This window comes from Heterodontus francisci, chromosome 9, assembly GCF_036365525.1.
Source record: "Heterodontus francisci isolate sHetFra1 chromosome 9, sHetFra1.hap1, whole genome shotgun sequence".
NCBI lineage: Eukaryota > Metazoa > Chordata > Chondrichthyes > Heterodontiformes > Heterodontidae > Heterodontus > Heterodontus francisci.
This window is the reverse complement of record NC_090379.1, coordinates 100,974,969-100,989,041: the sequence shown is the minus strand read 5'-3', so window position 1 is coordinate 100,989,041 and position 14,073 is coordinate 100,974,969. Positions and strand designations below refer to the sequence as shown.

The following is a 14,073-nucleotide window of genomic DNA, read 5'->3' as shown; positions in this document are numbered from 1 at the left end:
CAGCTGGGGGAATTTAAGTTCAATTAGTTAATAAAATCTGGACTTGAAAATTAATCTCAGTAATGGTGCCATGAAACTATCATCGGTTGTTGTAAAACCCCATCTGGCTCACTTAACATCGTTTAGGGAAGGAAATCTGCTGTCCTTACCTAGTCTGGCCGACATGTGACTCCAGATCCACAGCAATGTGGTTGACTCTTAACTGCCCTCTGAAATGTCCTAGCGAACCACTCACTTGTCAAGGGCAATTAGGGATGGGCAATAGATGCTGGCCTTGCCAACAATGCCCTCATCCTGTGAAAAAATAAAAATAGCAGGAAAATTCCAGTAACAAGAATCTTTCTGGCTGTCTCTTTTAACTAATGAGGTGACTTTTTTGTACACTTACCACTGCCTGTACAAGACCTACATGATGAGAGGCTGGGGCACAAGAACAATGTATGAGTAGGCCGAGAGCACAAGAAAATTAAATAAATTCAAAGTTCAGTTATTGCTGTCGGAACAAGAAGAGGCCATTCAGCCCCTTGAGCCTGTTCCACCGTTCAATTAAATCATAGCTGATCTACACCTTAACCCCTTTGCTCACTATCCTCATTACCCTTACCTAACAAATATTGAATTATTTCAGTCTTGAAAGCGCCAATTGACCCCAGCATCCATAGCCTTTTGAAGGAGAGAGTTCCAGATTTCCACTGCCCTTTGTGTAAAAAAGTGCTTCCAGGTTTCACTCCTAAATTTATTGATTATGCCCTCTTGTTTTGGATTCTCCCACCAGAGGAAATAGTTTCTCTGTATCTACCCTATTGTATTCTTTAATCATTTTAAACACCTTGGGAAGATCACCCAATGACCTTCCGAACTCATTGGAAAATTACCCCTGGCCCACTGTGCCAAATAACCACCACTTCACTTTACCACCAGGTCCCAAGTGATCTTTTCCATACCTAATGCTTTCAGTGATGGATTTAAGGAACCACTAGGGGAGCTCAAAAAAGTGCATCTATCTTTTGACTACTGAGCTTCTTGCTTGCTCCAAAATACATCTCTTCTGGCTAATAGAAGGTATTAGGAAAGGATCATTAATATCTTACACTGAGACGACCAATATAAAACTACATGCTTGGCAGATATAGAGGACTTTGGACCTATGGTTCCCAAAGCTCTCCACTGCTAGGTATCTCCTCATCTCATGCCTGGTTCTGTAGTAGACTAATCAATACAGACAGACCATGATTAGTCAACGACTTCATTATCGTTGTATCAGGCATTTACCAGGATGATAGAAGGCCAAATAAGTGGACCTTTTTGTCTCGCAATTCCTATATTCCTATCTTGGTAGGAGTCTGTTTTAAGTAACAGAAGAACTTAACTGCCTGGGACTTCAAAAGAGTTTTGTTACAATGTCTACTACACTTTCAGCTGCTGTAAGCACATTTTATGACAAATCATATTGCATAATGTGAAAACAGTGCCCGCTTAATAAAGTAAGAGAGGTATTGATTTTTATTATCAAATCAATGGGACTGAAATATTAAAGTCGACACCTTGCCAAGTTCACTTGACATTTCATGCAAGAGTGGAAGTTTGTTTCAAAATGACTTACAGGGAAGGGAACAACTGAGTAGAAATTCCATTTGGGCTCTCCTGATCTCGAGAGTGACTTTGCTGGAAGTTTGGCAGAAACCCTGAGGAGCTGGCCGAAATTACAGCAGGAAATTGGGAGGGCCCCCTACAGAATTTCTACCCCATTCTTTTGTATGTGGATCATAATATGGCACTGGTTGAAGTTGTGGAGCAGGAGGTAACCATTGGTTCCTTAAACCTGTTCAATCATTTTGTAAGTCTTGACAGCACTGTCTCTTTAATCTCGGATTCCCACACCCTCTCTATGTCTCTTAAATTCCTTACTATCCAGTTAAGTATCTCCATGTTCTCTGTGACTATCACATCTCCCTGGTCACCAATTGTATTTGAGTTGCAATGGATGGCGCAAACATGTTTTTTGTTGGTTGATGTGATATCTCTATTAAAGATTTCCAAGCATATTAGTCCCAGTTAATCCTGGCTCCTCTGAGCCATATTTTTTTGGTCCTGCTATTCCATGTTACCTGTGAAATTACACTGAACTACCATTTGTCACCCATTGTAACATTGGCAGGAACCTAGCAGAAAAACCAGAGATGATGCATAGAATTTACACCACAGAAACAGACCATTACTGGTTTATGTTGGTGTGTATGCTCCACACAAGCCTATTCCTCCCCTCTTCATTTAACCCTATCAGCATATCCTCATTCTTTCTCCCCTGTGTTTATCTAGCTTAACCTTCAGTGCATCGATGCTCTTCATTTCAACTACTCCATGTGGTAGCGACTTCCATATTCTCACCACTCCCTGGGTAAAGATGTTTCTCCTGAATTCTTTATTGGATTTATTAGTGACAATCTCATATATTTATATCACTAATTTTTGGATTCCCCCACAAGTGGAAACATCTCTACATCTACCCTATCAAACCCCTTCAGAGACATCTATTAGGTCACCCTTCAGCCTTCTCTTTTCTAGAGAAAAGAGCGCCAGCCTGTTCAGTCTTTCCTGAGTGAGTGGGCAAAGGTCTGGCAGATGGAATACAATGTTAATAAATGTGAAGTCATTCATTTCGGTAGGAGTAACAGTAAAAAGGATTATTACTTGAATGGTAAAACGTTGCAGCATGCTGCTATGCAGAGGGACCTGGGTGTCCTTGTGCATGAATCGCAGAAGGTTGGTCTGCAGGTACAGCAAGTAATTAGGAAGGCAAATGGAATTTTGTCCTTCATTGCTAAAGGGATTGAGTTTAAAAGCAGAGAGGTTATGTTGCCGCTTTATAAGGTACTGGTGAGGCCGCACCTGGAGTACTGTGTGCAGTTTTGGTCTCCTTACTTGAGAAAGGATGTACTGGCACTGGAGAGGGTGCAGAGGAGGTTCACTAGGTTGATTCCGGAGTTGAGGGGGTTGGTTTATGAGGAGAGACTGAGTAGATTGGGATTATATTCATTGGAATTCAGAAGAATGAGGGGGGATCTTATAGAAACATATAAAATTATGAAGGGAATAGATAAGATACAAGTAGAGAGGATGTTTCCACTGGCAGGTGAAGCTAGGACAAGAGGGCATAGCCTCAAGATTAGAGGGAGCAGATTTAGGACTGAATTAAGAAGGAACTTCTTCACCCAGAGGGTTGTTAATCTATGGAATTCCTTGCCCAGTGAACTAGTTGACGCTTCTTCAGTAAACGTTTTTAAAGCTAAGGTAGATATCTTTTTGAACAATAAAGGAATTAAGGGATACAGTGAGAGCGCGGGTAAGTGGGTCTGAGTCCACAAAAAGATCAGCCGTGATCTTATTGAATGGCGGAGCAGGCTCGAGGGGCCGGACGGCCTACTCCTGCTCCTAGTTCTTATGATCTTATGATCCTCTCAATTCTGAGATCATCCTTATAAATCTTTTGCACCTTCTACAATATTTTTTTAAAATATGGAGATCAGAACCATGTATGGTACTCTCAATGTGGTCCAACCGAAGTTTGTTACAAATTCAAAATAATTATGATGTGGTGTAAGTGGCTGGACCATTTCTACAAGATTTCGAAAGGTTCCAAAGTTACAGCAAAGTGTTTGGTCCCTCCTGTTTCTGGATAGTTTTGTCATTTTGTGGCTCTTTCTGCAGTTCTTGGCTAGATCTAGTGTTCAAGTTTGGCCTACATTGTCTATGTTTTTGGTATTTCAGGGAACTTAGCCCATGTTAAAAAAAGTTCCCTAAACGCAGAATTAGGATATTATGAATGTACTTTATCATAATACCTTGGCCCTGAAATTCCATAACCTAGAAATTAATCTGAGCCTGGTTTAAAGCCCAAAAAGTGTGCAGTGTGACCAGGGCGTGCCCAAACTGAGAGGCCCTAAGTTCGTTGGAAATTGGTCCTTCAGCTTCGTCAATATACTCGGTGCGAACTGCTGTTGTCCATCTGGCCTCCACAGGCAGCTTGCCCAAGGTAAATCGCCAATTTCAGGTCGCCAATCTCACAGGAAACGGCCCTCAGTTAAGTCTCAGGACAGGGGATGGAGTTGGCTACAGAGGGGGGTGATGCCAATCACGACAATTGTGGAAGCTTGAGTTTGGTACAGCTGCCCCACTAAACACCAATGAATTTTAAAGAGTTCCTCAAAAGATGTTGGCCCCTAATTTTCATCTTTCAGGGGGCCTAACACCGGTTTTAGCTGTCCACCCAGGATGCTTCATATAAAAGGGCTTCAAATTTATTAGTGGGACCCACATCTGTGGAGATTGTGCCCAGGTCATTCTACTACTAAACTGGTAAATTTTGTGCCTGTTTTACACCTAAAGAACAGGCACAATGCATACCAATTTCTATACCAATGGGTTTGCTGGTCTCTTGCTGTTACTCTGGCAGAATATCAGTGGAAACCTTGGGAAAAAAAACATGAAAAGCCTTCTTTATGATACAGTAGATTGGAATAACGACACTGAAATCAATAGCAAAAAATGGGAACGAAGGAAAAATAAAGATACAGTATTCACAAAAGGGGAAGTCAATGGTTAAATGATCTGAAGTCTGCTTACAGAGGAATAGGAAAGGCCATTCGACCCCTCAGGCTGTTCCACCATTGTCAGTTCACGGCTGATCTGTATCTTAATGCCATTTACTTGCATTGGTTCCATTACACTTAATACCCTTGCCCAACAAAAATCTGTTGATCTCCGTTTTGAAATTGTCAATTGACCAATACCCCCACCCTCAACAGCATTTTGGGGAGAGAGTTTCAGATTTTCACTACCCTTTGTGTGAAGAAGTGCTTCCTGACATCACCCCAACAGCCTAGCTCTAATTTTAAGGTTGTGTTCCTTGTTTTGGACTCCACCACCAGAGGAAATAATTTCTCTTTTTGGACCCTATCAACTCTGACCATTTCAAGCACCTTGATTGGATCACCCCTTAATCTTCTATACTGCAGGGAATACAAGACTAGTTTATGCAACATATCCTCATAAGTTAACCCTCTAAACTCCTGCCACAGAAATAGGCAAATGCCAGGTGATGTAAAGGATCCAATGCAGGAGCTATGTGCCTAGAGGGTCTGGGAAGAAAGATGGTTGTTGAATATGCTCTTGGTGACACTGCCCCCGCCCAACCCCATCTTGTTCTATGACAGGATAGCTGCAGCTCAGAGTGGGCATGGGGCTGAAGTGGATGTATCAAGAGACAAACCAAAGTCCAGTGTCATGCAGGCCCCACCTGCTAAGAATTAGGCGTATTAATTTTGTCATATGAACATTGATTTTAACCTTGCTGGGAAGAAGAGAAGACCTGTTACAAGGGCTGCCAGACACTTAGCTGAAAAACATTTGCATATTAACAGACTGTGCCTGTGGAGACAAAAGGACCATCCCCTGACACATTCAAAACACAATGGATTTTAATCACCAGACATTGAAGGTGTAGGGAAGAGCATTCCAGAGACTGCTAAGATGATACAATCCACAAAAACCAGGACTGGTTAAACTAGCTGGTCACATGACTAACTCTCTGGTCCAGGGTTTTTTGAACTAGCCACAGATTTTCTGAACTGTAAAAAGACTGTTTGTTCCTGGAGTGAGAAGACCTCTCCTGTCTGCTCCCATCTTTCTCACAAGCCTCTGGACCCACTGAGGGCACATGAACTTCAAGAGAGAAAATTTTCCTACATCGAAGAAGGTTTAAGAATACTGGGCCCCAAAGAAAAGCAAGATCTCCCTACAATGAAGGACTTTACAGCGAGCGCGAAGAACAGTAACCAAAACCATATTGCCTCAAGCTTTTCCACTTTATTTCTTCTGCTCTTTTCTGTCTCTATCACGTATGCATGCTAGTGTGGGCATGTCGTGTATCCATAAGCGTTAACCGAATTAGAGTATAAATTTAATAAAGTTCAACCTTTTTTTCTTTAAACCTAAGAAAACCTGTTTGGCTAGTTTCTTTGCCTTATAATTGGAAGTTAGTGAACAAGGATTCACTAAGGGGGAGCTAAAATAAATGGTGTATTTAAAATTAAACCCTGTTACGGTAAGACCAGGTGAAGGCTGAGAGGGAACCCGAGACCCCTTTCTCACCTGGTCGTAACACCAGGCAGCCATTAGCCATGACAGTAAGAGATTTTGTTTGAGGGTGTTGATCTGCCCTAAACATGATCGGAATAAAGACTTGCATTAATATAGCACTTTCATAACCTCAGGACATCCCAAAGTCCTTCACAGCCGTTAAAATACTTTTGGAGTGTAGTCACTGTTGTAATGTATGAGACACAGCAACCAATTTGCACACAGCAAGTTAGGTTCGTGATGTTGACTGAGGGATCAACATTGGCCAGGCCACCAGGGAGAACTCCCCTGTTCTTTGAAAATAGTGCCAAGAAATCATTTATGTCCACCTAAGAGAGCAAATGGGGCCTTGGTTTAAGATCTCATCTGAGAAATGGCATCGCTGACAGTGCAGCACTCCCTCAGTATTGCAGTGGTCTATGTGCTCAAGTCACTGGAGTGGGACTTGAACCTACAACCTTCTGACTCAGTGGCAAGAGCACTACCACTGACCCTCGGCCAACGTCTTAAATGGCTGTCTCGTCTTTTTTTTGCTTCCCATTTCATTTTGTTTTCTTTAGCCTGCTTAAGATCTCTCTGTCCTGAAGAGATTTTACTATTGGGTGTGGGCAGGGGATCAATTAGTGCTAGGTTCAAGGCACTTCTGTGCTTGTCCCTACTTGCTCGAAATCCCAATCTCAGGAGCTTTGATGTAAAATGGCACAGGGTAAAAGATGGATTCAATATCAAAATGCATGCTAGGATTGTAAAAAGGGTGTCAGAATGGTAATGAAACATCTTGAATTGAAAATGCCAAGATTAGTGAAGGATAATAATTTTTGTTATATTGAGAAAAAGAAAAATGAAGGATGGAGTGAGGTTGGGTGAGGGAATGGCAACTTATGCTACACATGCTGCAAACATGCTCAGTTAGTTTTCTGTTTCTATCTTTACCAAGACGAGCCAGGTAACGTCTGATCTGGAAAGGGAATGAGGGGATGCTGCAGAATTAAGTTGTAACTCTTCGCATTACTACCAGCCTTTACTACCTGATATAAAGTGAATAAATCTCAGGGACACGGCAAGATGCAACCAATAATCCATCAGAAAATAAAGGAGGAAATTGCAGGAACTGTTGTCACAAATCTTCCAGAAATGACTGAATACTGAAAATGTGCCTGGGAACTGGAAAAAGGCAGATGTTGCTTCTATTGTTTTTTAATGTAGCAAAAGTGACCCAGAAAACTACAGACCAGCGGGTTTGACATTCATGTGGGTAGATTTATGGAAACCCTTATTAAAGATAAGATTATGGAACATCTGGATCGAAATAAAATCGTGAAAGATAGCCAACATGGGTTCATGAAAGAGAAATCTTGCCAATCGAACTTACTGGTTTTCTGTCACTTTAATTCTCCACCTTGATCCCCTTCTGATCTCTCTGTTCTCGGCCTCCTGCAGTGATCCAATGAAGCTCAACATAAGCTCGAGGAACAGCACCTCATCTTTCAATTAAGCACTTTACAGCCTTCCGGACTCAACATTGTAACTTCTCCCCCATTTCATTTCCTTTTTCTTTGCTGATTTTGGTTTTACACTCTTATTTTTTCTTTTTTTTTTGCTTTCAGATGGCAGCTGTACATGATTTTACCATTCACACCTCCTCCAGACATATCTTTTGTTTCTTTACTTGTCCGACAACCATTCCCTTTGGCCTTGCATCACTAACCCTTTGTTATTTCATCTCTCCTTTCTTCCACCTATCACAGACCTTCCCTTTAGCTCTTTTTCCCACCCTCCCCCCTTTCATTTGCTTAGAAACCTTGCTTAAATCTCTAACTTTTCCTAGTTTTGATGAAAGAGCATTGAGCGGAAACATTAACTCTGTTTCTCTTTCCACAGATGCTGAGTATTTCCAGCAGTTTCTGTTTCTATTTCAGATTTCCAGCATTCGCAGTATTTTGCTTTTGTATTATTGGTTTTCTTTGAGGGTGTGACAGAGGAGCTTGATAGGGGTAAGGCAGTGCTTATGTGACCCTAGATTTCAGTAAGGCCTTTGATACAATTCTTCTGGAAAGTCTGGTGCTGAAAATAAAGAAAGTGGGAATAAGTGGAAATAATTTACAATGGATCCATAATCGATTGACCAATAGTACAGGGATTGTCATCAGCCTGGGAGAATGTTAACCGGGGCATCCCACAAAGGTCTATTTTGGGACCTCTTTTGTTTAATATCGTCATAGCTAGAGTTAGGCGGACAGCCATAAAGGCGGGGCTAAAGTGTGGCGAGTTGAAAAGACTTAGCAGTTGGCATGAAAAAAGACAGAAGCGCAACAGGAGAGCCAACTGTGTAACAGCCCCGACAAACAACTTTATCTGCAGCACCTGTGGAAGAGTCTATCACTCTAGAATTGGCCTTTATAGCCACTCCAGGCGTTGCTTCACAAACCACTGACCACCTCCAGACGCTTACCCATTGTCTCTCGAGACAAGGAAGCCAAAGAAGAAGAGAGCTAGGAGTAACAAAACAATTGCCTAAATTTGAAGATAGTATAAAGCTAATGAAGGTAGTAGACTCCAAAGCTGAACAGTATGAGCTAAGGGAAGATTTGAATATACTTGGGAATTGCGCAGACAGGAGAAATACAAGGTACTTCGCATGGGGACAAAGAAAATTCCAGTAGGTCTTGATTGGCTAGAAATAGAAGTTATGGTAGCAATGCTCAGTGGCAGTGAGTAAAGCAAATCAGATGTTGTGATGTACTAAAAGGCCAATATTGAACCAAAATAGTCTGGTAATCCTGCCACTATCATTGGTATGACAGCACATAGAATACTATGTACAGTTCTGGTCGGCACATTAGAAAAAGGATATTGTAGCTATTGAAAGGATACAGAAGAGAAAAATCAGAATGATTGAGGGATGGAGGGATTGGATTATAAGGAGCAATTATTTAAATTGGACATGGTCTCACTAAAAAAGAGAACGATGAGAGGTGATATAAATGTTGTTTGCAGAATTCTATAAGGACCAGATAATATCAACCATGGCAAGTTATTTCACCTTGTCCAGCACAGTAAAATATAAGAACATAAGAAATTGGAGCTGAAGTGGACCATTTGGCCTTTTGAGCCTGCTCCGCCATTCAAAAAGATCATAGCTGATCTTCTACTTCAACTTCACCTTCCTGAAGGGGGAAAAGTTCAAAACTGGATACATAACTTTAGTGAGTGAGTGGTAAATCTATGGAACATGCTCCCTAGGAGAAGGTGGAAGCAGGTGATAGTGATTCATTCAAACGAATGTTATACTTCTTTGAGAAAATATTTTGGGATACAGCATACGAGTAACTTGAAACATGACATATTGTAAGTGTATCATGCTTGGGAGGAGAAGGTGACTTTGAACCTATGGTACCCAAAGTTTTCTACCACTGGGGTTTTCCTCACTTCAGCTCAGGGTTTGTTGTAACCCAACTGATGGCGATTGATTCTAACAACTCCATTGTTGTATCATGTGATTAACCACGTTTCTAGAGGGTGAACTAGATGAACCTTGGTCTTATTATGTCTAGCAATTACAATTTTCCTATTTAAAAAAACTGTTCTAACATACAAAGCCAACAGTCCAACATTTCCACATCTGCCACAGAGGTCAAAGTGAAGCAAACAATATTTTTAAGGGACCATTTTATTGTAAAAAAAAAGAATGCAAATTAATAACCATGAGAATAGCAGAGGAAGAGAAATAATATTAGCAACTCTGTTTGTGGTAGAATTTAGCATGAATTTGCTGTAATTTATTGCACAACAAAAGACAAAAGAGACCTTCTGCATTAAAAACCCCCTTTGGTGAGGAGGAAGGTGTCCATTTTAAAAAGTCACTTTTTAAAGAGGAATTTACACCATCGGGGCCTCTTGAAAAGAGGGAGCCCCTTAATGTAATCCCTTTTAGGATGCAGTATTACCATCATCATTAAAGCAGGAGAATCAACAACAGACCCATTTAAAACAGGTAGCCATGCCATTAGGAACCCTTTTAAAGAGGGTCTTGCCATCAATATAGCTTCTGAAATCTAAACAGCTATTAAAAAAGGACTGATTAATGCTAAAAATCCTTTGACATCATTCAGAAATACTCCACGTCGGGCTGAACTATCGAACACAGTTTAAATTACATTATTGACTAAATGTTGGCAGATTTAGGGACTGAATTTCTACTGATAACCGAGCTCTCTCACACAGTCACTCAGGAACTACTCCCAGCACCCTGTGTTGCTAACTGTATCTCTACTGATGTTAATCTAGCTCCCTGTCACTCAATAACCTTATTGACCGTTTCCTTGTGATATGCAAATACATTCATTTTTTGGGTCCTGAAAAAAATTGATGAAAAATGTTGATCTGAAGGAAAACCCACCCAAGTTTATTCACTGATCTAAGTGCTTTACAATCAAATACAGCACACACTTTGTAAATCTGTACATTTAAAAACCAGCTTGCAGCATATAGCTTGTGATTTGGGTTTTTTTTATAAATCACGAAGGGCATTTTGTGGTAATTTATTTTTGTATTGCAGTGTTTTCTGAGAGCTGATTGTATCTGAAAATGACCTGGTTCCATCGGCACGCTGAACATTGAATGCCACAAGCATTTACATACTCCTCTTCACCAAATAAAAAATTCTTCATTAATTAAGCCACACAAAAGGGAAAAACAACAAAAAAAAGCTGCTGCAGACCTTATTTTAATTCCCTTCAGGGGGAGTCATTGAAAACTCTTGATACCACGTTGTGCGGTGAAATGGGTACTTGATTAAAATCTCAGACACACACTGTACCGCGGAGCCTCTAGTGTTGCAGAGTGAGTAGTAATGGACTATTTAATGAAGAGCAAGTCGCCTGAGCATCATCCAACACAGCACTACAGTATAACACACTGCTAACTTCCGTTCCGGTGCATAGTGCAGGGCGAACAGATGGATTGATTGGCTCTCCCTTCCCCCAACATGCTCTCTCACTGCCTTCAACGCTTTACACAAGAGTTTTATTTTTTTGATGGAACGTCTTTGCTTTAAGTTTATTTCCGGCAGATCATTCATTAATAAAAGAAATATTAAAACGCCGGCTTCCTCCACTCTTGCTAGCCGTTACTAAGAAAAGGGAATATGAAGATTTATTAGATAGCTTTCTGCGGCTTGGCAGACTTCTATTGGCATTTATATATTCGTCTATTTTCACAACCTCCCCCCACCCCCCGGGCCCCATGACTGATCGGTACCGCCTCACTGCTGCCACCTATTGTGAATTTAAACTAACATGTCTCAACTTTTATTTTAAAAATCATGACTTTTATTTTTTTTTTAATTCAGTTGACACGTTACACTTCTTGTTGCAAAACAAGCATGAAGTGAAAGACCTGGACACTCAATTATCTTCACCTCCAATGGACTAAACAACAAACCATCTTCCCCTTTCCACTCTTGTCCTCTGAGGGATGAGATCGCCGTGAGCTCGCTGTAGATAGAACTCGCTTTCTAATTCCCTCGGAAGCCTCCGCACCCTGAAAGAAGCAACGCTTCCCACAATCTGGGTGAACTTGGCCCACCAGCAGCAGCAACTCGGAGAGCCATTTCCATCTCGGCACTTTCTGGCGCCGTGCTTCACCTACGAACTGTAAAAACTTTGCTGTGCGCTTTTCATGTCAACTTGGTGCGGTTCTAAGCTCAGGAGCAACCGGAAAGGTGGTGAGCGGTTCCCCTCTTAACCCTGAAACTGCCCTCTGCCTCTCCCTTACCTACTGCAAATGCTGCACCTCTGCTTTATATATGAATGTCAGGATTGTTGGGAATGCTTCTTGGATTGTAGGATTGGGTTTAAAAATCATTAAACTTGGGGTGGGGGAACTAAATCCTTTACCTCCTCCATAAAGACAGACCGGCTGTGACTTAAACAGCTCCAGTATAAACTAAAACAAAACTCGGACTCATTTCTTCAAAGGTTCTGTGTAACTGCAGCACAGCATCCAAATAAAGTTCAAACGCTTTCAAACATCTCCAGACAGACAGAGCCTTGTATCTGACAACGTTCCCTCCCCCGCCTGTCCATTATACCCCGAGAGGTTCCATTCATTAATCCCTGCAGGTCTGAATACTCAAGGATCCTTCTAGTTTGAGGAACTGAATTTCTCGATTTTAAAAGATAAACCCCAACAGAACGCTGAAATCAGAACCTGCCAATGGGACTGAAATGAGGAAGAGTGTGTCTGGTGTGATATAACTCAATGGAGTATATTATTCAGGGGCACAAACACAATCAAGGAAGAATTACTTTATGTTATGCAGCTTTAAAAAAAAAACACTTGTCTTCGTGATTTTGCAAAGTGGACATTCCATTTCCAGCCCCAGCCTCTGCAGCTATGTAGTCTCTCAAGTTAAGCTGATTCAAGTAAAATTGCACGGTTATCTTACCCGATGCCTTTTTTTCCCCTTGGCGTATCTTCCCAATTCCTCACTGCTCGCGATGAAAAGCTATTTGTAACCTTCCCTCCCGACAGAAAGGAGCCCGATTAGATAGATTCCCTGTGTAGTAGATCGTGACATTGAGAAAGAGCCAGGAATCCTGAGCTGGTTTTGTCTCCCTCACACCAGAGTGACCCTTCTCAAATCAAGTCTCTCCCTCTCGGCATTCACTGCTGACAAACCTTCGTTCCTGCTTCCGACTGCCGCGTAATACTGAACGAGGCGAGGAGCTGACTCTGTGCAGTTCAGTGTGCATAATTTATCAGCAATTTGCTTATGTATGAAAGTCTGTCATCCTGCCCTGCACTGCCTTAAGATCAGTGTTCTGCCTACAGCCTTCCCTCTCTGTCTCCCTCCCTCTTGTAGCTTTCACTGACACTGAACGCAGTCTCTTGTGCAGTCATTTGCAAAATGAATGCCAACACTACGCTAGTCCAATCTTCCTCCTCACGATGCCCTAGGGGTCAGAGGCAGAGAGTTAACATCAGACAAGTGGGCCCTTCTCGCAGAACACTCCTACTGCCTGAGGTGGAACAGAGAAGTTTGTTGCTGATTGATTCGTGATAAACAGGCCCAGTTTCTTTTCCATCTTAATAACATTAACAGTGCAGGAACAGGAGCAAACATGAACTGGGTCTGAAGAATTAATTATGCAACGGGGCAGGAGGGGGAGAGAGCCCTTCATTTCTATCATCTTTTAGAAAGATCCAGATCTCTGAAGGTTTATTCAGAGAGAATGATTGCAACTTGCTGTTTTGCATAACATCAATAACCCACTATTTATACTGACAGACCTAATAGAAGGGTGATCAGAAATAAGAGACTACAGGAAGTGCTGATGTTAATTCTTGAAGAGTCGTTTGCCTCGGATTTGTCTGGTCAGTAGATTCACAGCAAGTTGAAAATTGGTTCTCTCCACACTTGTGAGCGATAGTTCGGCAACAGATTCAGAAGTATTACCAGGGTGGTATCTATAGCAAAAGCAGTTCAGAACTGGGCTTTACGTGCTGAGGGATGCACTAAAGCTTGGGGCAGCCACTGCTTGGGCTTGATGGGGAAAGGCCACTGTCTAAGGCCCTCCCGCCATAGTATACCGAGGGGCTGGAACGCATGTTAAACCCTCATGCACCGGGGAATGTTTGACATGAAATGCAAATGTACATTGCAAATATATAACCTGTAATAGCAAGTGCAATGAGGCACCACATGTTCTTTATTGAAAGAAGCTGATCTGTATGGCACTTTATTGTCAAATTTGAACTGTTACATAATGTACTTTTACAAAGTTTATGAAGTTTTTTTTGAAAAGTAAGTTCAGAGTTGGCACTTGTGCATGGATATGGTGTGGGTGCAGAGCCAATTCAGTTCTGTCACACAGTTAAAAAAGGAATAAATGATCAATAAAGCATCAATGGTATACAAATATATTTATTTAT

General features: G+C 41.5%; 1 protein-coding gene across 3 annotated transcripts in view; it reads right to left on the bottom strand.

Annotated features, from left to right (window-relative positions):
* LOC137373508 (transmembrane protein 121) overlaps positions 1-12,983 on the bottom strand; it is a 75,778-nt gene extending 62,795 nt beyond the window's left edge. For 2 of the 3 annotated variants that reach the window (XM_068038378.1, XM_068038381.1), the window contains exon 1: positions 12,587-12,983. The gene's annotated coding sequence lies outside the window, so the exon portion shown is untranslated. Of the gene's footprint in view, positions 1-149; positions 295-12,586 lie in introns of all 3 variants that reach the window. The other variant, XM_068038379.1, reaches the window with a different exon arrangement.
* Between the last annotated feature and the right edge of the window lie 1,090 nt (positions 12,984-14,073).